General features: G+C 38.0%; 1 long non-coding RNA gene across 2 annotated transcripts in view; it reads left to right on the forward strand.

Moving 5' to 3' along the window:
- The first annotated feature begins 1903 nt into the window (after positions 1-1903).
- LOC144614912 (uncharacterized) overlaps positions 1904-22880 on the forward strand; it is a 39437-nt gene continuing 18460 nt past the window's right edge. For both annotated transcript variants that reach the window (XR_013553216.2, XR_013553215.2), the window contains exons 1-4: positions 1904-2079; positions 10846-11066; positions 11402-11527; positions 14654-14739. This is a non-coding gene — a long non-coding RNA (uncharacterized LOC144614912). The remainder of the gene's footprint in view (positions 2080-10845; positions 11067-11401; positions 11528-14653; positions 14740-22880) is intronic.

The following is a 22880-nucleotide window of genomic DNA, read 5'->3' on the forward strand; positions in this document are numbered from 1 at the left end:
AGTAGCCGTCTTGGAGTTATCAGATTGATTAGCACGCTATCACAGTGCTTGTGTTCAAGTACCCTTTATTTGACTTAATTATGGCTCCAAAGTGCAAAAGGAGTCAGGCTGGCAATTTGAAGATCTAAAGAGAAGTCCATAAATTGCTTCCTTTAAGTGAAAGATGAAAGTTCTTGACTTCATACGGGAACAAGAAAAATTGTATGTTGAGGTTGCTGAGATCTATGATAACATTTATTACAGTATATTATTATAATTGTTCTATTGTATTATTAGTTAGTGTGACTTTCTTACTGTACCCAACTTAGAAATTAGACCTTAGTATAGGTATGTATGTAGAAGCAAAAACATAGTATATATGGTTTGGTACCATATATCCAAAGTTCTTGGATCCACTGGGGTCTTGGAACATGTCCCCTTCGGATAAGGGGGCACTACTGTATATTGCTTAAGAGGGCACAACTAATACTCAGTGAAAGTGAGGTTTAAATTAGGCCTGCTTCCCTCCAAAGTCCAGTGTTCTACTGTATACTGTCCACATTTGCCCACACTCGTCCCTTGCAGTCACCCTAGTGGCACAGGTAGTTTCCTTATTCTTTCCCTTCACTGTGTCTCTTCTATTGACTTTGTGGTTATGAGTGTAGAAGAGGCTGCAGAGTCTTTTCTTCAAGGTTTGTAGTTGTTTGCTTTTAAATAAAAGCTAATTTGGAAGAGCAGCTTGAATGCAGTCCTGCTTAGAAGCTGCCCGAGAGCCCTTCATTCCAGGAACCACCTGTAAACTTGGCATCCATTCATTTGTAAATTGCTTGCTAAGCAGGAGGCCTTGAGAACCCAGTTAAAAGCGGGCACTACTGTATGCTTTATTTGCTGGACAAATTAATTGCCCTTAGATTCTAAAGGTGATTTTCAAGGAGTCTTGAGGAGAAGGCAAAAAAATAATTAGTTATGCTGTTTTTGACGAATCGGGATGTTTCCACATCTGGATAGGATTTTAGAAGTTCAGGACATGCATAGCCTGTAAGCCATTCAGTTTTGGCCTTTTTCTTTTGATTATTAATCTACATGTCCCAACACTTTTTTGTTTATTTTGCTGCAGAAAAAGTTTGCAACTCATTGCTTATACTGCTAAGATGGTTGAATTGTCTTCCCTTAGTTGAAACTTTGCTAGGGGCAAAACCATAAAAAGGTCAAGTTTATCCTTGGTACCACTGTAATCTGCCTTACTCACCTCCTGCTCCCATTCTTGGCCTTAATTGTTTTCTATTACCTGTGCCCAATGCTGTCCTATTTCCCCATCTCCTGTCAAGGATAAAATATTTAATACATTAGTTCATACTAAAGGATCCTTAAATTAATAATATACTTCCTAGCAGTTTGATTTCCTTTTTAATATTACCAGAAAAACCTGAGGATAATAATTATTTTAAAGATGTAAAGGACGAATTGTAGTGAACAAATGCTGTGTGTGTGTTTATTATTTTTTAATGTTTACTTGTTTTTAAGAAAGAGGGGGGGGAGGAGGGGCAGACAGTGAGGGAGACACAAATCTGAAGCAGGCTCCAGGCTCTGAGCTGTCAGGACAGAGCCCGATGCGGGGCTCAAACCCACAAACTGAGATCATGTCCTGAGCTGAAGTCAGATGCTTCACCGACTGAATCACCCGGGTGCACCGTGTGCGTGCGTGTGTGTGTGTGTGTGTGTGTGTGTGTGTGTGTGTGTTTGTGTTTAAATCCACACCCCTGCCCCCTTTTTGGGAAGCCATGCTTCTCCCACTTGATGCCAGGGATGGGCATGTGGCCAAATCATCACGTAATGGGGCTTCATCTCCTTGGCAATCCATAGTGATTAGGTCAGAGCTTCTGTGCTTGAGACGTTAAGTTCGAAGTTCCTTCTTAGAATCAATATAAGATGGAGAGAGAGAACTGTTCTTTCTGTTGGGGTTGCTAAATCAGGTATGCGGAAGAATGAGGTGCTTGGGAAATCATTTTTGGCCCCATGGAAGAAGCTCTTAGGCAGTGGGAAAGAAGAAAGTCAGCAACAGAAAGAAGAACAAAGACATGGAGAGACTGCTCTGCCATTGTGAGTACTTTCAAGTCAATCCAGCTATATTTGAAATTAGATTCAACTGTACTGCTCAAGGGGTGTACATGTATGTGTTTGATGTATATGTTAGCCACACGATCCCTTACTTTTGTGGCATTATGCTTTTCCCCCTTGATGCCAGGGATATGGCTCTGTGAATCAGGATGGCTGAGCTTTCCAGTTACGGTGAATCATAAACCACCAATGTCCATCCCACATTTTGCGAGAATAGGGATTGGGTCTTAAGTTAGGTTGATTCAAGTTTTTTTTTTTTTTCTTGGTATTTGGAATTGAAAGGATCCTGACTGATACAATTTTGAGTAAAGCATTTTTAGGCAGACAATATTCCTGTTGACTCTCATCTATCTTAAGAATGTTGCTTTGCTGCTGGTTTTCAGTACTAATTCTGTGTTGACATTGCAACCTGCAGTAATTTGCTGGTAGACAGGTGGATGTGTTTTTCACCCTTTCTTGTTGATGTGTTCAATATCATTCAATTTGATCCACTTCAATTTAGTTCCTTTTAATGAATGTGGACTAGGAGCTCCACGAGGTCCTTTTCTAGAAGGTAAGCAGTAGACCATTTAGACATCATATTTCAGGGCATATTTCAGTTCTTCCACTTACAGGGGTTTGGAAAGTATGAGCCACCCTTTCAGATTGTGTATGGCAATCTACACATCTCTGAGGCCCATTTGTTGAGCATTGATAAAAATCAATGACTTGCCACTGTTTTGACCTTTGATGCAACTCTCGAGGTCTTTAGTAAGTAGCAGATGGGATTGGTGATTACAAGCTGATACTTGATAAATGCACTGAGAGGAAAAAGATCATTTACACTTTATTTCTAGTCTTGGGTGGTCATATGACTTTTTCAACATCAATTGCCAACACTCCAATTAATGAAAGACTATACAAACACGAGATGAAAGTATGAATCTTCTGGTTCTTGTTTTGAATTTCTATTTATTCTAAGTGATTGTGACTGTGTATTTATTTATATGTGTGTATGTAAACTCACACAATTCTTTATACAGACTCTATAAATAGTTATATTAACCAGCCTAGTTAAATATCACACGGATTCCAGTGGAAGAAAAGATCATACTGGTGGGGCTGTTATAACTTTCTATTACTACTCACTTCCTTTTTTATTCTCTCATATGACTTTGTTTTTGGCTCCCAGACTGTTGACATTGAGAGTGACTAAGCCTTTGCCCTGAGGACCTTCCATTATCCCAGTCACTGACTTTTACTTTCCATCTGGGAGCTGGGGTCCTCACACCCCCTTTGGCTTACTCCTGGCTCACAGTGCTGTGAGGGGTCCTGAGGGGAGAGACCCCATTCATGAGAATCATCTCCCTGCCTGGTGGCTGCTGCTGCTTCCTGCACACCAAAACAATGTCTGAGCATGTCAGCTGAGGACTTTCTCGAATGTGCTTTTATGAGGCTTAGTCTTAGACTGGAGCAAACCATCCAAAATCAGCTAGTTGAAAGTGAAACATTCAGGCAATCAGCTGGTACTCTTTTCCTAAAGATTAGTAAATAACCGGTTTGGGTACTTGTTTTTTCAAACTTAATTACATTGAGCTGAAGCTAAATCTTACACAGCAAACCCCGACATGTTTTCTTTGATTAGCTTGAATGGTCAAAAAAGTTACATGAAAAAAAAAAATGTGTGAATTTTTGTATTGATTCAAGTTAAAATAACTTCATTTTTTATCTGACTGATTTGAGCTGAATCTTAATTTTTATGTCATCCATAACCTAAGTGAGATAAAGTCTTTGAAGATAAGATCTATTTTAGTAGTGAGAGCCTTTATAACCTCAACAGGTCTTTTTTAATTAAAGACTAAGTTTCTTAATCAGTTGTACAGTAGACTGTGATTGTACATGCCAATTATATTGATTATTTTGCTTATAATTATTTGCATATCAGAGAAAAAATAGGCATTAGCTTATTTAAATACTATTTTTTCTCCAAAATGACATCACTTACATTGTCAGTTTTTTTTTAATTGTAACTTTTCCATAAGTTATTTTGCCTTTATAAATACATAGGTTTATGTATAGAAATCTGTCTCTTCAAATGACTAGGTCAAGTTGATTGGTGATCACCCATTATGATGCCTGGAAAAAGTGATCGGTGATTATGATTCTAACACCAATTCTCATGTGTGTGTGTTTTTCCATACCACTAACCAAATCTCCAACAGCAATGGGGTATCCTACAACTCAACTAAATTCTGCCACTGTATACCTGGAGATAGCGTCAGATCTCACAGGTTAGAGGCTCAGTCTACAGGACTGCCCCCCTCCCCTCTCCCCATTAGATGCCAAGTATAAGTCCAGGTTGTCACGTGACCCATCAGCTGTAGACCAGAGGTTCCCATGCCCCTTCTTTGGGGGTTTGATTAATTTGGTAGAAATTTCAACAGAACCTAGGGAAAATTTTACCTATTATTATTCTACTTTATTTATATACTTTTATTATAAAAGGATAAAACTCAAGAACAGCCAGATGGAAGAAATGTAGAGGACGAGGTGTGTGGGAAGCGGCCAGAGCTTCTATACCTTCTCCAAAGTGCTCAACTCTTTCAAAACCTCCACACGTTCATCAACACAGAAGCCCTCTGGGTTCCTGTACTTTTGGGTTTTTATGTAGGTCTCATTACATAGGCTTGACCATGGGTGATTGAACTCTATCTCCCGCTCTTCTCTCTTTCAGGGAGCCCAGTGGGTGGGACTGAAAATTCCAATCTTCCAAACACAGGGTTGTATCCAGGGGCAACCAGCATCCGTCCTTAGGTACTTTCCAAAAGTCACCTCATTAACATAACAAAAGACACCTTTCTGTCTCTCAGCGTAGGAAATTCCAAGGTTTTAGGAGCTTTGTGCCAGGAATGGGAAGGAAGATCAAATAGAGAATTCTTTTTATAAGTCACAATATCACAGCTATCAAAATAGTGTATCTGATAAATAAATCATGGAATTTTGTAAAACGCAATGTACATTTCAATGGATATGAAGGTCTAAAAACTGTGAAATGTGGTTCTTGACACTGAAAAATTTATAATGTACTTGATGAGGAGATGTGGATGTACATGTACACACACAAGATAGACTCTAGATGATAAGTAAATGCTGTAGTGAGACATGTAGAGAAGTGTGGAATGAACCCCAGAGGGCTAAGATGACCAGGGGCTGGAGATAGGCTTCAAGAATGAAACACTTCATGTAGTTGAAGAGGGAGAAGAAAATCCTATGAGGCAAAATTATAAAATGAATTCTTTTTCCTCTCACAGAGAAATAGTATAGCCACATTAGGAAAGTAAAGAAAGACAAGACTAATAAAAGATCTGAGAAGTGACCTGACATCTTTGATTAAATCCTCATTACTCATAATCTTTTTCTTTTCCTTTTAATGTTTATTTAGTTTTTGAGAGAGAAAGAGACACAGAGTGTGAGCGGGACAGGGTCAGAGAGAGAGGGAGACACAGAATCTGAAGCAAGCAGGCTCCAGGCTCCAAGCTGTCAACACAGGGCCTGATGCAGGGCTTGAACTCCTGAATGGTGAGATCAGAACTGAGCCAAAGTTAGACGCTTAGCTGACTGAGCCACCCAGGTGCCCCTCATAATCTTTTTCTATCTATATGCTGGCTCAATATTTCTCATTAACCAAGTTAACAAGCTATTCGATTAAATTAACAAGTCAGCAAACACCCCAAAACTTAGTATTTAGCTTAAATATATCTATATCTATATCTATATATATATATCTGGTGGTTTCTGTGGGCCAGAAATTTGGGAGGGGCTTGATGGCTTGATGGGGTGGTTCTGGCTCAGGGTATCTCACATGATCACAGGCAGATATTGACTACAGCCAGAAAGTGGGGGAAAGGGATGCTAAGAAGCTGGCGGGGTGGGGGGCGGGGGGGACAGTGGCTTGATCTCTTTTCATGGATTCTTAGAGCTTCTCCACATGGTATGCCCAGACAAGTTAGTTTGGATTGCCTCACATCATGGTAGCCTCAGGACAGCCAGATGATAAGCATGGCTGCTGAAAGAGGGAGAATTATTATTTTTTTAAGTGTTTATTTATTTTTGAGAGAGAGAGAGAGAGACAGAGCATGAGTGGGAGAGGAGCAGAGAGAGAGGGAGACACAGCATCTGAAGCAGGCTCCAGTCTCTGAGCTGTCCGCACAGAGTCTGACACAGGACTCAAAATCATGAACCATGAGATGATGACCTGAGCCAAAGTCGGTCGCTTAACCGCCTGAGCCACCCAGGCACCCCATAGCACACTGCATCCAGTTTCAAAAGGAGGGAGCATAGACTCCATCTCTTGATATCAATATTCAGTTGTCAGAAAAGGATATGGGATAGAAGATACTGTTTTGCCCACTTTGGAAAATGGAATCTACCACAAAGGTCATTTGGGGCATTTTGTTGGAATAAGCACTGTCCTCGAGGAGTAAGAAAGTGGTAGAAAAACACTTGAACATGTGATGCTTATTGGCTGAAATGTATAGATAACATGCATTCAAAAGAGTGGGTAGCATTCATTTCTATGCTGATCTAATCACACATATACTAGTGACCCAAGTAAACCATCTCCTATCCCTAATTCAGGGCTACAGGTCCATAAAAATAATACAACATTTTGAGATTGGCCTTATTCATAATAGAAATGAAATAATAGAAATAATAGAAATGAAAAGCCATCTTCAAAGCACTTCACGGGGTTTTAACATTTTGTTTTCTTATTTTTCCTTTATTTGGATCAAAGCCCAACCTGGTGGTATTTCATAGTAGTTTCCTTTAGGCTGGATTTAATCGCTGGAGAGATGTCTTTTGCTAATGAGACTGAGCAATCAAAATCGTAACCTGCATTCCTGAGATGTGGCCTCATGCATTTTAAAACATAGCGAAGGGTTAAATACACTTCTGAAACAAAATGGCCTTTTTCTTATTGTTGTTGTTATTGTTATTATTTTAAACATGAAGCTTCATGTTCCAAAAATATTTATGTCCTTTCCTAAGAAAGGGCAAATCTCCTAAGTGTTCTCAAACATGAGTCAGAAAAGATCTTACTAAGCGCCATTCTCCCACCTAAATGAAAAATAGGATTTCTCTTCATTTGCTGGTGCTCTTTGTTTTTCAAGAGAAATATTATCTTATCTCTGCTTTGGGCTTCTTTGCCTTGTTTTCCATTCTTTCAGGATGAAATGTCACCAGAGAAACATCAGCTACAAATGCATGTGGTTAACTGGCATTCACCCCGGTTTCACAAGGCACTTGGGGCTGACCCAGATTTCTCCTCTCAATGCTTCCCAATTGTCTAAACTTGTCATCAGGGTAAAACTTGAGTTTGTACACTTTCCCTGAGTGCCTCACCCCTTTCCCCGGTGGGATCCTGCCTTGTGAGGGATCATTAGTGTTTTCTCAAGGGGGCAGTTCATATATATGAATTATTGTTTAAACAAGAGAAGTCAAAGAGACTTCACAGAAGGTCCATGTCATTGACCTTTGCCTGTTGTGAATATCTCCTGTATATAACAAGATTATAATTAAACGTTGGTGTTAGTCTCCAGAATCAAGATGGCATACCTAGAGTTGTGATTTGGAATGAGAGCTGCTTGATATGACATCAAAAATAAGGAATTGAAAAACAATTTTTGAAGAAGTATTTTCTTTTTTTTTTAACCATTAGTATTTTCAATCATCAGGTTAGACAAGATTGTGGCAAGCTTAACTATTTAACTAGTAATCCTTTTAAGTATTTTTCTTTATGTCTAGTTGCTATTAGAACTGTGACTAGCAAATAGTTAACAAGGTGAAAGTTTGGTTAGTTCATAAAAAAGTTTATGATATGACACCTTCATTTCTGGTTATTAGAAAAAGCACCAAATCTCTGGAGAATATATCACTTCAATTCCCACTTTCTAGCTCCAGGCATATATTTCTGAGTTTTTACTGATATCTTCTATAAGGGTTAAATAAAAAGTCGTGGAGACTTTAGTTGTAAAATTTGAAACTATGCAACTTTTAGGAAAAAAAAAAAACATAGTAGAGAATCTTTGGGATCTAGGGTTAAGTGAAGGGTTTTTAGACTTGACTAAAAGCACAATCCATAAAAAGAAAAAACTGGGAAATTGGATCTCATCAAAATTAAAACTTTAACTCTGTAAAAGACCCAGTGAAGAGGATGAGAAAAACAAGCTACACATTTGGGGGAAAACCTTTGTAAACCACATATCCAACAAAGGTCTTGTATCTAGATTATGTAAAGAGCTCTCAAAACTCAGTAATAGCATAAACATTCCATCGGAGAATGAGCAAAGGACATGAACAGACACTTCACACAAAAAAGGACATACAGGTGGTAGATAAGTACATGAAAAGATATTCAGCATCATTTAGCTACTAGGGAAATGAAAATTAAAACCATGAGATATCCTTACATACCTGTCAGTGGTTAAAATAAAAATAGTGACCACACCAAATGTTCATAAGAATGCATGGGTGAGTGGGTTGCTCACACATTGCCGATGGAAATGAAAATGGCACAGCTCTGGAAAATAGTTTGGCAATTTCTTTAGAAACTCTGTATGCACTTGCCATACAGTTCAGCCATTACAGCCTTGGGCATTTATCCCAGAGAACTGAAAACTAATGTTAATGCAAAAACTTGTGCATGAATGTTCACAGAAGCTCTACTGGTAATAGCCCCCAACTGAAAACAACCCCAATTCCTTCACAGGTAGGTAGTTAAGCGATGATGCCTCTATATCAGGAAGGCTATGTAGCAATAAAATTATTAATACAGGCAAAAACTGGGATCCATCCTAAGGAAACTAGGGTGAGTTTAAAAAGCTAAGTTCAAAACGTTGTATCGTATGGTCCCATTTACACAGCACTCCTGAAATAACAAGAATTGTAGAGCCAGAAAAGAGATTAAATGGTTGACAGAGGTCAGGAATGGGAGAAGGGTCTGGAGGTTGGCTGCAAAGGGTTAAGATGAGGGATCTCTGGAGATAGAACTGTACTGTGTCTTGATTTGTGGTGATGGTTACGTGATTCTATACACTGATAAAACTGCACAGAATAAATAAATGCACAGCTACTGTGCACCCACACCCACAAATTAGTGCATGAAGGCGTATAAAACTTGTAAAATTTGAATAAGCTCCTTAGATTGTGTCATTGTCGTTTTCTTGGTTGTGATACTGTGCTAATTTGGTAAGAAGTTACTATTGAAGGAAACCAGGTTGAAGGGTATGTGAGAACTTCCTGTAAAATGTTCTCGTAACTTTCTGTGAATATATCATCATTTCAAAATAAACAGTTAAAAAAAGTCCTATGTTGGACTCAATTTAAATTCTATCCCTGTATTGTCAATAATGATATATTTATTTCTGTTAAGAGCAAGGAATAGAAGTAGTTAGTGCCAAAACAATACATATAAGAAGCTAGGAACATGGATAGGGCTCTCATTACAATTTATTGGATATTCATTTAGAAATTCATGTACAATAGGCATGTTTGCTAGGTATTACGTTTGCTTACTTATTGTTTATGAATATAATTATATAAGAGTGAGAAGGAGAGCGGAGGTAAATGTTAGGAAAACATATGGCAAAGCCAGACATCCTGGGCTCAAAGTCCTACAGTTGTTACAGTAATAGTTTCTTCTAGATTTAAGCCCGGAGATGACAGTAAGAACAATCCGAAGTGTGCAAACAGCAGTAAACGTGTTGGTTTCCCAAAAGGCTTTAATCATATTTAAAAATTTTTCCATGTTGGAATTCACTTAGACCCCAAATCAGAAGGTTTTTGGAGAAAGAAAAGCAGCTTGGGAAGGAAATGTTGAGATGCTCTTACTCTTTCCAATAAATTGATAGCAAATTTTGAAGTCTTTCTATGTCTTTTCAGCAATGGTAATATAAATGTTTATATATGCCTCTTTAATTTCTATTATATATATATATATATTTACATTTATTTATTATTTATTTATATGTTGTTTTATGTATATACATTTTGGACGATTGCAGAGAAAATATGCCTTATTGAGAACTTTGAAAAAACATGCTAAAGTTGTAGAATTTGTTTTTTGAATTTGATTTTCAAAACAAATTTTTAGTTAAAAAGTAAAACCCTAGGCACTATAGCAACAGGAGACATCTTGAAAAATAATGGGACATCCACATGAAGAGTATTGTGCTGTAAGCTGGATAGGCCATACCTCAATATATTACTGTTGGGGATCACTAAGAAATATTACTAAGTAAAATATGCAGAATAGAGAAAAGTACATAAAGTATACACCATTTAGAAAAAATGGAGGCAAATGGGTCAATGCTCTTACATTTAAAAACACAAAGGGAGGGGCGCCTGGGTGGCTCAGTCGGTTGAGCTTCCGACTTCGGCTCAGGTCACGATCTCTCGGTCCGTGAGTTCGAGCCCCGCGTCAGGCTCTGGGCTGATGGCTTAGAGCCTGGAGCCTGCTTCCGATTCTGTGTCTCCCTCTCTCTCTGCCCCTCCCCCGTTCATGCTCTGTCTCTCTCTGTCTCAAAAATAAATAAATGTTAAAAAAAAAAAACTGCTAAAAAAAAATAAAAATAAAAATAAATAAAAAAAAATAAAAACACAAAGGGAAATGTAAACCTTTTAAAAATGATTAGTGAAGGGGGAGGTGGAAAATAAGGTGAAGTCACAGGGACAGAAACTCAACTTCTCACCATCTACCTTGTTTTGTAGATCTGATACTGAAACCATATAATATCTCACATGGTTTCGCAATAAAATTAAATTAAAAAAGCCACCCCTAGAAACTGAAAGGAAAAGGAAACATAAGAACCGAACCATGCCCAGAGCCTCTGGCACAAGCAGGAGAAGAGCTGTCTAAATGGCTTTCAAGCACAGGTTTACTGGACGTTCCAAGTGAGATACAGTTTGAAGAGGAACAGAGCTGCCGAAAAGTTAAGCCTATTTCATATTTTGGACGATCAATCATAGTTTTGATCTTACTATTCGCATTCTTGTTGAGCCAATGGTTGTATATTTGATATTAAAGAACCATTAGTTTTTTTTAAGATGTGATCATGTGTATGTGTGAAAAGAGTCATTACTTTCTGGGAGGACTTGCTAAAATATTTATAAAAGAAATAGCATGATGCTTATTTGTCTCAGAACCCTGCGGGGGCAGGGAACTGGGTGAAATGCAGGAGAAAGCTGGCCGTGATTTGGTAACTGCTGCAGCTGGGTGATGGCTCCATGCCATCCATTATTTCATTTTCTCTCCTTTGCTATAAAGTTAAAATTTTTCAGGGTAAAAGATGAAAAAGATCAACCAAATCAGAACTGAAAAATTTTAAATGAAAGAAGATGTATTGCTTCCTTCAATACCACAGAAGATGGTCTCCACAGAAATTCATTGCTGGTAAGCCCAGCATAAATTCGAAAAATTGCAAAATCAAGTACTTTTCTCTAATGCTCTCCATCAGGGTTCATTATTTTACTTTATTTCAGACTATAAGAGCACAGAAGTCTAAGAACATATTTATTTATTTATTTATTTTGAGAGTGTGTGTGTGTGTGTGTGTGTGTGTGTGAGCAGAGGAAGGCAGAGGGAGAGGGAGAGAAAGAGAATCCCAAGTAGTCCCTGCACTGTCAGCGTGGAGCCCGATGAGAGGCTCGAACCCATGAACTGTGAGATCATGACCTGAGATGAAACCAAGAGTCGGTCAACCAAGAGACGCTCAACCAACTGAGCCACCCAGGCACCCCTTGTATTAATTGTTGAAAATCATCTTCAATGTTACAAGTGTAACGAAAGCGAATTTGTTATTTTCTTGGGTGTGGATGGATATTGAAATTTTTAGCAAGCTTTGTGTGAGAAAACCCAGAGAAATACAGAAGGCCAAATTTCCAGCTCTTGCTTACCTGGTTCTTTTGATGGGAGTTTCTCTCACCATTACCCTGCTGGAGAGAAAAGATCATGACTTGACTGTTAGAAGGCCTAGGTTTCAGTCCTGCCTCTAATCTTTCTGAGCTTTATATATTTAACTGTAAAACGAAAGACTGTACTTACTTAACAATGCATTTGTAAGGCTTAAGTGAAAGAAAAAATTACTTACGTGCATCAGTAAATCCCAAAGGAATAATACTTACTACATAGGTTGTTAGCTTCAAGTGAAATAATAATGTATGTCAAAAGGGTTATTGTTATTATTATGCTTGTGTCACCACTGGGTCACAGGAAAATGAGAGCACCACTCAGCAGACTGCTTATCTCATATAGGTTTCTGAGAAACATGGGGTTCAGAATCTGTTGGACTTCCAGAGACCTAAGTGGATTGACATTGCCTATGGAAGCATGCTTATTTGGGTGAGACTATTGCTGACTTGTTGGCATTCAGAGTGTGTTTACTGGAGTGAGTCTGCCCTTGATTTTGTCTGACTTTCAGAAGTGAATTACTGACACTGGGTGCTTGACTTGAAAACTGTGTTCCCTGAGGTGAGTTCTTGATGGATGGAACACGTGAAAATCTGGTTCAGATGATTATTTGTCCAAGGCTATAAAAGGATGAATTTGTCCTGAGGTTTGTCGAGGTTTTAGATTCTCAAATCTTGATTTTCACCCACCTATCCATTTACTTAGAAGGAATAATATATATTATATCCCCTGATGATGAATACCAAGCAAGCTACAATTCCTAAGAGAAGGGAAATGAAGAAAACAATACCCTACTTAGGTTTTTAGGATGGACCAGTATGTTTTCACTGAAAGAGGGAGAATTGAGAACATTGATTTTTCCATTTTGTAAATTCCTTTCATTTTGTCTCATCCATGCTCATCACCTGATTGGTTAGAGAGCTGGAATTTGTTGCTGAGTGTAACAATGCAAGTGTTTAGCTAATTTCACTAGAATTACTGTTGGTGAGAGAAATCGATAGTCCTAGGGAGGGAAGTGGGGTAGTCACCAATTCAACTATCTCCAAGAATATTGAGACAGTTATCTATTAAAAGACTCAGTCTCTCCAAACTATAATTTGTTTTTCAGGTATAGAGGTAGCCAAACATTTTTTAGTAATTTTTCATTGCATTCACAACTCATTACAATTCATACACAATTCATCACAGTTGTATTTGTTTTGCCTAATGGCGCGTCCGTTGTGTTATTTCCAAGCAAGTGACAAACAATGAGACTCTCAGGGAGAATATGCCACATAAACCCACAAAACTCAATGAAAGCCATAGGTCGGTTTGCGGTCCTACTCATAATTTCTTACCCCTGTCTACATTTGCTCCTGTTGGCAGAGTATTATTCATTATCTACTTCACACAGCCTTCCTGAAACTAGATCTTTCTTCAGAATAAATATGTTAAGCCCTGAGCCCAGAATAAAGATGTTACTTCAGCTCTCAATGTCCTTCCATGGTGCATTTGACCTTAGTCTTTCCCCTGGCGCTTAGCTTCATATAGGGCTGAGCTAAGACATTTGGGCACACCTGAGGCAAGGTGATAATTAGTAGCTCTTAAATTTGATACACTTTCTTGTTTGCTGTTTCTTTTTATTCAATTTGAGTTGGTGTAGGACCAATTTACATGACACCAGGTGGAATGGAGGACTTGTTAATAAACCTCCCTTTAACTAACTTATTAGATAAACTGACACTCTTTCTCTTTCTGCTAAGCAAGATGACTAATGTCAACAATAGACCAAGCTCACAGCTAGTAGGCTACTCACGAGCATACAACCAACCTCAAGGAGCTCCCACCACTCCTGCCAAATAGTGACCAGAGCTTAGTCTTGTTTCTTTTCAAAAATGATTTTATACAAGTTACACTTGTTATGGTGATTATGCAATTTAATGAACTTTTATGCAACCCAATGAAGTACAATGCAAAAGATTGAGATTATTGCTTCTGTAAAATTTGGATTGAATATTTCAGAAAGACTTGATGAAAACGGGGGCCAAAATATCTCTATCCAGTTGATGTATGTGAAATACGGTTTTGGAAAGAAACTTTGTTTCTATTTTTGTTTTTTTTTTTAATTTTTAAAAATTTATTTATTTTGAGAGTGACAGAGACAGTGTGCTTGGTGAGGGGCAGAGAGAGAGGAGACAGAGAATCCTAAGGGATCTCCATGCTGCCAGTGCAGAACTGGATGCAGGGCCTGAACCCACAAAACTGCGAGATCATGACCTGAACCAGAACCAAGAATCAGATGCTTAACCGACCACGCCACCCCAGTGCCCCAGAGAGAAAGTTTTAAAAAAACTTGAAAAATTTTTATGCATTAACTTACAATTGTCTTAAATTCTTGTTCCACTTTGAAGAAAGCCAAACTTGAAATTATAGCCCATATATTATAAATGTGTTATGTGGTCTATACAAGAAAGAATCTGGGCAATAACAATAGATTCATACTCAAATAAAAGCTCTTAATCCTATTTCAAAGACCAGTGCATTTATATCTTTTAGTTATAGTAAAATTCTAAAATAAAATTAAAGTAATTTTTTTTACTTTAATTTCCTCTTTTTTTTTTTTTGATTGAGAAATACCAATTGTATCAGATGAGGAAGTTCCTGTCTGTGTCAGAGTCACCTGTTGAGGGGATCATATTGGTATTCTCAGGTTACAGGTATGTATGTATGTACGTATGTATTTATCTGAGGTCACGAGCGTTTAAATTCTTCTGTCTCATGATCTTTATTTTTCTTCCTCTATTGGTCTTCTGCTTTTCCTGATACTTTCCCTTAACATATTCATTCCCCATATTTCTTACTTAATTCTACCACCAGATCTGCTCAGGAACGTGGGCATTCTGTTATTCTGAACTGGACACATCGCTGCTGCTCCATCTACCCGTCCTGTCCTTCCAATATGCCATCTGGTCCAGATTTTTTCCTTAATATTGTAATCTCTCGCCAGTGTTCCAGTTCATCTAATCGGTGCCACGAAATGCATCTCTTCTAGTCCTGGTCTTTCTGCTAATTCTAACATGGAATTTTAGACCCATGTTGGAATGACCTACCTGAAAATCACAGTCAGAAATTCAAGAATAAACTGGTCTCCAGACAGTAGCTAATTATAATAGCAGCATTAATAGAACACTAGTGTTTTTTCCCCCCCCCAATGTTGTGTTCTCAACACTGGAAGTGATCAATATAGGTTTGTACAATGGACTGTTGAACAGCTATGGCATGTCAGGAATTCTATTGACTATGTCCTATTTAATGCTTTATGAAGTTGATATTAACCCTATTTTAAAGAAGAAGGGTGGTTTTGAATCCATACCTGTCTGACTACAAAGCCCAGACTTTGAGCCACCAAGAAGGTTTTGATTAACTTTGTTAAAGCAAATGCTAAAAATGTTATATTTTAAAGTAAAGGTTAAAATAAATTATCCATCCATTCGTTTATTCATTCTCCCATTTTAAACACATCCATTGGGTCTCCTTTGTTTGCTAGGCACTGTTTTTGATGTTTCTGAAGATACAGAGAAAAAGATAAAGTCATTGCCAATTTAGAACTGGCATTCTAGCGAGAAAGGTTATGAACAAATAAATATAAAATATGTTAATGTCAGATAATGGTAAGTTACTGAAGTATTGTGGTAGAACTTGAAGAGCTAAGAATTTGATCGAAGAAACAAAGCATGAATATATAAAAGGTTAAATGGTTAAAAGTGTCAAGCAATCTAAGTAAAATAAGAGTCGAAGCAAGACATCAAAGATGAATTTCTATTAAGCGTTGTAGAAAACAAATGATGGAAGTGTAGAAGGGGGAAGATTGCTCTGCAGCATTCTGGGAAGATTTTGGGGAGAAGACTGAAGAGTAGATAGGATTTGGCGGGTTGGAGGAAGGGCAGTGAAAACAAGTTAATTGTCTCAATGAGACAACTGAAAGTTCATTTTTCTGCTGATAGTTGCTAAACGTGACAGATTTAAAGAGTGTAAGTTTGGCCCTCATGGCTCTTAACACTAAATCTGAAGTCCCGTTCAATTTCATCAACCTGACCTCAAAAACATGAACATAGTGCCTAGAGGTTCATGCATCAATTTCTGAACCTCAACAGACGGATATGCTTTAAAAAAATGCAAACAAAACACTACATTTACCATGCCCTGTAGAGTATGAAAACCTAGCTGACATTCTCATTTACTCATCATCCGTCTCCTTTAATATGTCATCCATCATTTGCTCCCATTTCCCTTAAGAGCTCGTGAGACGTTGGAGTGCAAATAGGCAAACAGTCAAACGCCTTCCATTATTTCTCTGATGGGAATTCAGAGGGGGAAGTCAGGTCCTTTTGACAACAATGGCCAGTGCACAACAGGGTCTTAAGGCAGGCTGAATCAGGAACTTGACTTTGAACTAGTGGAACACTCCTCTGGTGGGTAGGGTATTGAATGATGTTTGGATGTAGGACACAGCTCTGTATCTACCCAGGGATTGGCGTATTTGGAAATAAGGTGTTGCCAAGCAACCATTCAAAAAAGGAGCCCCTTTGTCCCTGCTGCCTGGAATTTGAACAGATGTCCAGAAGAATAGGGCCAGGTCCTTTCACACATTCCCTTGGAATCCTAAAAAGGTACACGCAAATTTAATCCTAGGGGCCAGCGTGCCTGAAACGTACGTAGGGGAAGCGAGAGAGTATGTTTTCAAGTAATTTGAAAAGGAAATGATAGATGGCTTTTAAAAAAAAACATGGACAGAGAAATTAAGAAAAGAACAATGGCATATTTTAAAAAATGCAACCAACAATATATCCCTATTGGACTGTTATTTAACTTCAGCGATGCCTTAGGTGTGAAGGACACATTTAGAGCTAGGGGTGTCAAATTTAATTTCCAGGCCTCAATAATTGCCTGTGGAGCCTTGTAACCTGAAGACTCAATTGCCTTTTTAGTGGGCTGTTTTTCTACTTGTAACTTTTTTCAGGGAAGTTTGGCGGGTGGGAGGGTGATATGGGGTGCAGGTAAAGATAAAATTCACAAACGCGTGCGATATGTACCTTCTTCAATTCTTCAGAAATATTTGAGCTAGTCTTGTTAGAGGTAATGTGTTCTAAAACTTAAAACTCTCATGATTGACTATATTAATATTCTAATCAGCAAATAAATAAACTTAAAGTTCATTCAATGAGTTTATATTATGCTTCATATAAGTCACTGTGCTATGTGCCATGAGGGATATGAATACAGACATTATATACATCCTTCGAGAAGAGCCAGTCTTACTAATGTCCAAAACAGAGTTTAAAAAAAGAAGCAGAAAAAACATTTTATAGGAAACTTCAGTGGTTGTGTTTATACACACATACTTGTTCCAAAACTTCTACCAGAGTTCAATGGAGTCAAAACAGTTTCTGTAGGTGGAGCCCATCTTATGAGAGATTAGATTCTAAGGCAGAGGAAAAATGAAAATAGTAAAATCTCGTTTTGTCTCGAGTTGTGCATCCTTTTATTTTCTCATAGTATCACCACCACAGGCCGATTTTCCTCCAGCCTTGGAAAAAGTTGCTTGCTGTGTCCAGCAGTAAAAATTGGTCTGGGTTTAGGGGCCTTACTTAGCCCTGCCCTTGGTCCTGGGCATGAGGAAGAACCTGATCTGAGGCATGTATTTTAGACCACCTCCCTAAAAATCACAGAGTAAAGAACAAATAAGGTAAATAAAGACATTACAAATGCATGACAGCTTCTATCACTTGGGATCCAAAGCTCAGTGTGGGTCCAGCGTGATCCATAACCAGGGCTGGCTGCATAATTTGCAGGGCCAAGAGCAAAGTAAAAATGCCCCCTTTACAAAAAAGCAGGAAGAAGGGCTGTGAAAGATACACATGAAGATATCGTTTCCTTCAGCCGGTGTGTCCCTCTCTCTTGACCTGCAGTGGTGTTTTTAGTTTGCCCTTTAATGTTGCCCCGAGTAAATACATTTAAAATGTGAAATTATGAGTATGCATCTTACGGTTCATCTTTACATTGTGCAAGGCCAGTCGTCAATGTAAACACTGGAGCATTTAGCTTATATGCAGAATTACTGAAATTACACAATCTGCATTTTGTGGTTCAACCCCTGGAGCTGGCCAGGAAAGTGAGAACACAAGCCAGACTCAGAGCGGTTAGGAGAAGGAAGAGAAGATTCCACCCCCTCCCAATCCTTCACCCCCAGGCTTGGAGTCAGCTAAGGGAGTGCTTGGTAAGGGACATACTGGTTGGGATTATGCAGGGATGCGAGGGAATCTTGAACAAAGAAGTATTGTTTCTCAGTAGTGCTGCGTGTCCACAGTATTGCTTCCCTTCCTGTCCCAAGTTATGGTTCTGGAGATATTTCAGAATTAGTGTGGTATTTGCACCAGTTGGGCATAGTAGCTGAGAAACATGTTGGCATTCTGAAGCATTTCTTTTGATCTTAACATTGTAAAATGTAGGCGTAGATATAATGTGCATCAAATGAGATTTGCATAGGCAGCTAGGTAACACTGAATGCTTGAAATGTGAGTGGTCTTTCTATTTAAAAAAGTAATGATTTAATTAAGTGTTCAAATCTTTTCAGCTCCATTTAAATATTTTGGTGCAGAGTTTACATAAAGATGAATTATAATTTATATTTTGCCTTTTAATTTTAATGGGTAACTTTGAAAATAATAGGATAATTTTTATAAAGGTAGACACAAATAACTTTGACCTTTTTTGCATACTTTAATTTATATTTTTATATACTTTGTATATATTTATTTATTTATTTTACTTTGTATATATTTATATTTTACTTTGTACTAGAACAATACATACTAAAACAAAACATTTTTTTGAAAATCTTGTTTGTAACAATATAATTAGTGATTTCACTGAAACAAAGGAAAGAATAATAAATTTTTATGGGATAAATACATAATACTTTATGAGTTGTGTATGCCTTTGCTTTATTACTCATCCAGACATCACCAGCCCATAAACAGGATACCCCTACGTGCATAATAATAATTAAGTTCTGTTGTCTTTGATGTTTTGCCAACTTTCAGTCATAAAAGCCATAGCTTTATTCACGTTTATGTTTTAACTTTTGTCAATATGAAGGTATAATTTGCAAAGTTCGGAGGTTAGAAATTTTTTTTACTTAACTCTTTCTTTACTTGATTTGTAACTCTTAAGTGTTAGACATATGGTTTACAGGTCTCCATTTGTAGTCTTCCCCTGGGCCTCGAATGTTAGGTGAAGGCCTGTTGTTTTTTGAAAAATTTGTCCCTTGATCTATAAATATCCCACTCATGGTAGAGAGTTGGCCTTTGTGAATGGGACCAATTGAGGAGCTAAAGATTGAAATGTCTCCTTTCTCAAGCTCACTCTGGAGTGGGGACTCTGAACTTGAACAGTTAGTAAAATTACTCACATTGCCTAAGTTGACTTTTCTCTTTGACCAGACACATATAGTTGAATATCATAAATTAAATGTAAGCATAATGCTGTTTTCCTGTAAAACAAATGCTGACAAGAGTGAATGTTCCATAATTAATGAGTTGTTTAATTAAATCTGTCATGCTATGGTTTTGCTATCATTTTATCATTTTATGATTTTTATCATTTTATGATTTTTGCCTTCATTCATGGAGTATTTCATCGAACACAATTTTATTGTTGGCCATGGAAGTCATGAATATAAATAAGATATCCCATTTTTACTTCTGGCAAGCTGCTAGATGAAATATTAAAGGGGCCTTCGCTACAATCTAGTCATACCTTTTAATAAATGGCTAGCTTCACAGGAAAAAGAGGAAACTTCACCATGTCTTTCACACTGTCAAGAATTGTGAAGAGTCTGAGACTTTACCCTGCTTTCAAGCTGACAAGTTGCCTGTCACAGTTTCATGGACGCTGGTAGAAGACATGAGATACCTGGATCAGAGACAATGGACATTACTACTTACAACACAGCAGGCAGTATGAGCCTTGTGTTCTGCTAAGTTCCCTCATCCTGCAAGCCTCATGGTGTGGTGGAGAAGCCCAGGTGGATGCTCAGTGTGCAGTGGGGTTATATCATAGTTGAGGAATGCACAGATTAGGAAAACCCAATCTTTTAAAAGGGCTATTAGCAAACTTGCTTGGCTTTTGCCCTGGAGGGAGAAATTAGGTTTAATATTCTGGATAAATCTTCTCTCTGCCTTAGATGGAGAGGGCACCTATAGCTTCCAAGGCTGTTTGCTTTGCAAAAGTCCTTGAAAAGATAGTTTAGAACAAAACCTGTCAATGGTCTACACAGGGAACACACAAAATGAGACAGACTCATGGCTTAATTTCTCCCAACACCCTCCAAAAATAACCTAATAAACAAACAAACCGACCAAAAAACCAGTTAAAGGTGGACAATGAATGGTAAGAAAATGTCATGTGGGCTTACTCAAAGGGCAAATGCCAACATTGGAATACTAAGCTTTGGGCCAGCAGAATGATGGGAGAGTTAAGACAGAATGTTTTGGACTCCAAATGGAGGGAAAGGGTTCCAGGTCAGGGTCCAGTAACACTGACTGATTCTCAGCATAAGCAAATGGTTCTGAACAACAGCAAAAATAACAACAAAATGCTGTGAAAACGAAATCATTAAGAGTAAGTGCTCTTAATTACCATATAATAAGACCAAGTAAAGAACATATGTTTCAGAATCACCAAACACATAGGGAAACAAGCCACCATGAGTAAGAGTTATTAGAAAGGACAATTTTTTAGACCCAAAGCAATTCAGACATTGAAGATTTCAGATGCAGAATATAAAATAATTTTTTAAAGTGTTTATTTATTTATTTTGAGAGAGAGAGAGGGATAGAGAGTGAGCAGAGAAGGGGCAGAAAGAGAGAGGGAGAGAGAGAATCCCAAGCAGGATCCAGGCTATCAGTACAGAGCCCAATGTGGGGCTCGATCCCATGAGCTGTGAGATCATGACCTGAGCCAAAACAAAGAGACGGATGGTTAACTGAGCCGCTCAAGCACCCCTAAAATAATTTTGTATAGATTGCTTATGGAAATAAAATTTGGACTCACAAAAATTAGCATGAAATAAAAGATTATAATAAAATTATCAGATAAATCCAAATAAGAACCAAATATAACTTTTAGAAATGAAAACTATTGACACAGGAGACTTCATGGATGGGTTACATGGCAGATAAGGCCAGCATAAGAAAAAAGTAAGTAAATTAAAGAAGAGATATAAAAATAATTATATAGAATTAAACTCAGTGAGACGTAGAGTGGAAACAAAAGAAAAATTAAGAGATAGGAAAAATGGAATGAGATTTAACGTAGCTCTAATCAGAGCCCCAAGAGGAGGTAATAGAAAAGAGATGATTATAAAGAGACAATGATATGATTTTTCTGCCCTAATAAAAGCACTAATTTTCATATAAAAGAGTCACAATTAATAGCAAATGATAAAAAGATGTTTACGATAATATTTCACATTGTGGAAAAACACAAAATAACGAAGATGAAAAGATCTTAAAGCAGTAAGAGAAATGTCAGTTTTGTACAAAAGGGCAATAGATTTATAGGAGCCGTCTACACAACAACTGTAGTATTAATAATATTGTGAAATAATATCTTCAAAAGTCCTGACACCAAGTAATCTTTGGCCTAGAATTCTGTACAGAGAAAAACGCTTTCGATGGTAAGAATTGACTCAAACTGTCACTTTGCTATTGTCAGATGCATCTCTGGATTTATGCTTTTAATACATCACATTCGTAAGCTTCTGTTTTATGTCTTTACCATGACTATGAGTTTCTAAGACTGGGAAGTGTCTTACATTTTTATATCAATAAAAAGTATATTTCTCATTGGAGGTGGTTAATGGAGGGCTTCACGACTCATTGACAGACTAATTGGTATAGCTACTGGGATTATCTCTAGACACCAGGGACCATGAGTCTATACCCTGGGTAAATCACCGTTAGACGTTCATGTTAGCTTTTTGGTAGCACTAGACCTAAATGTGTAGGATTTGGGGATGCCTGGACATATTTGCATTAGGGATCTTCAAAGTGATAATACAATCTGTATGCCAACATGACATACAAAATACTGTCTCTCTTGAAGCTGACATTCTAGTGGCTGTAGACAGATGAAAAATTACCTAAACAAGATTATCTCAGCTAGTTCTAAATTCAGTGAAGGAAAAAAAATCAGAGTACAATGTAGAGAGTGATTGGAGGTGGGGGTGAGAGGCCATGTGTGGCTCAGCGGTCAGGTGATTCCACTGGAGCATCTACGTGAATGAGAAAGAGCATGCCATGAGGAGTATCTGGCGAAAGAATATTCCAGGCAGCGAGTACAGGCAGAACAACAGATTGAGGTGAGAGTAAGTTTGCGTTTTTCAAGTAACAGAATGTGACTGAGCTTTAGTAAACAAAGGGAAGCACGTGAGGGAAGATTTAGGTGAGGCAAGCAAGGGCCAGATCCTGTGGGGCCTCAGAGACCTTGGAAAGGAGTATGCGTTTCATTTTAAGTGCAAAGGGAAACCACTGGAGGGTTTTAAACTGAGGTTGCTCATATTTTACAAAGTCTTTCTTGCTGTTGAATGGAGATTTATCTCCTTGTAGGGGAACAAGAGCACAAGAAAGGGGGTCATTTTGAAAGTCTTCTAGGCAAGAGATGATCTTGGGCTCAGGTGGTAGTAGCAGCCAGACTGACTGACTGACTGGATAGAGGGTTTTAAAACCAGTTGTTGGATTGGAAATCTAGTGTGACTCTCCTTAGAACACACATGACTTCAAAGTTTCCAAACGTG

This window comes from Panthera onca, chromosome F1 (genome assembly GCF_046562875.1).
Source record: "Panthera onca isolate mPanOnc1 chromosome F1, mPanOnc1 haplotype 2, whole genome shotgun sequence".
NCBI classification, from domain to species: Eukaryota; Metazoa; Chordata; class Mammalia; order Carnivora; family Felidae; genus Panthera; species Panthera onca.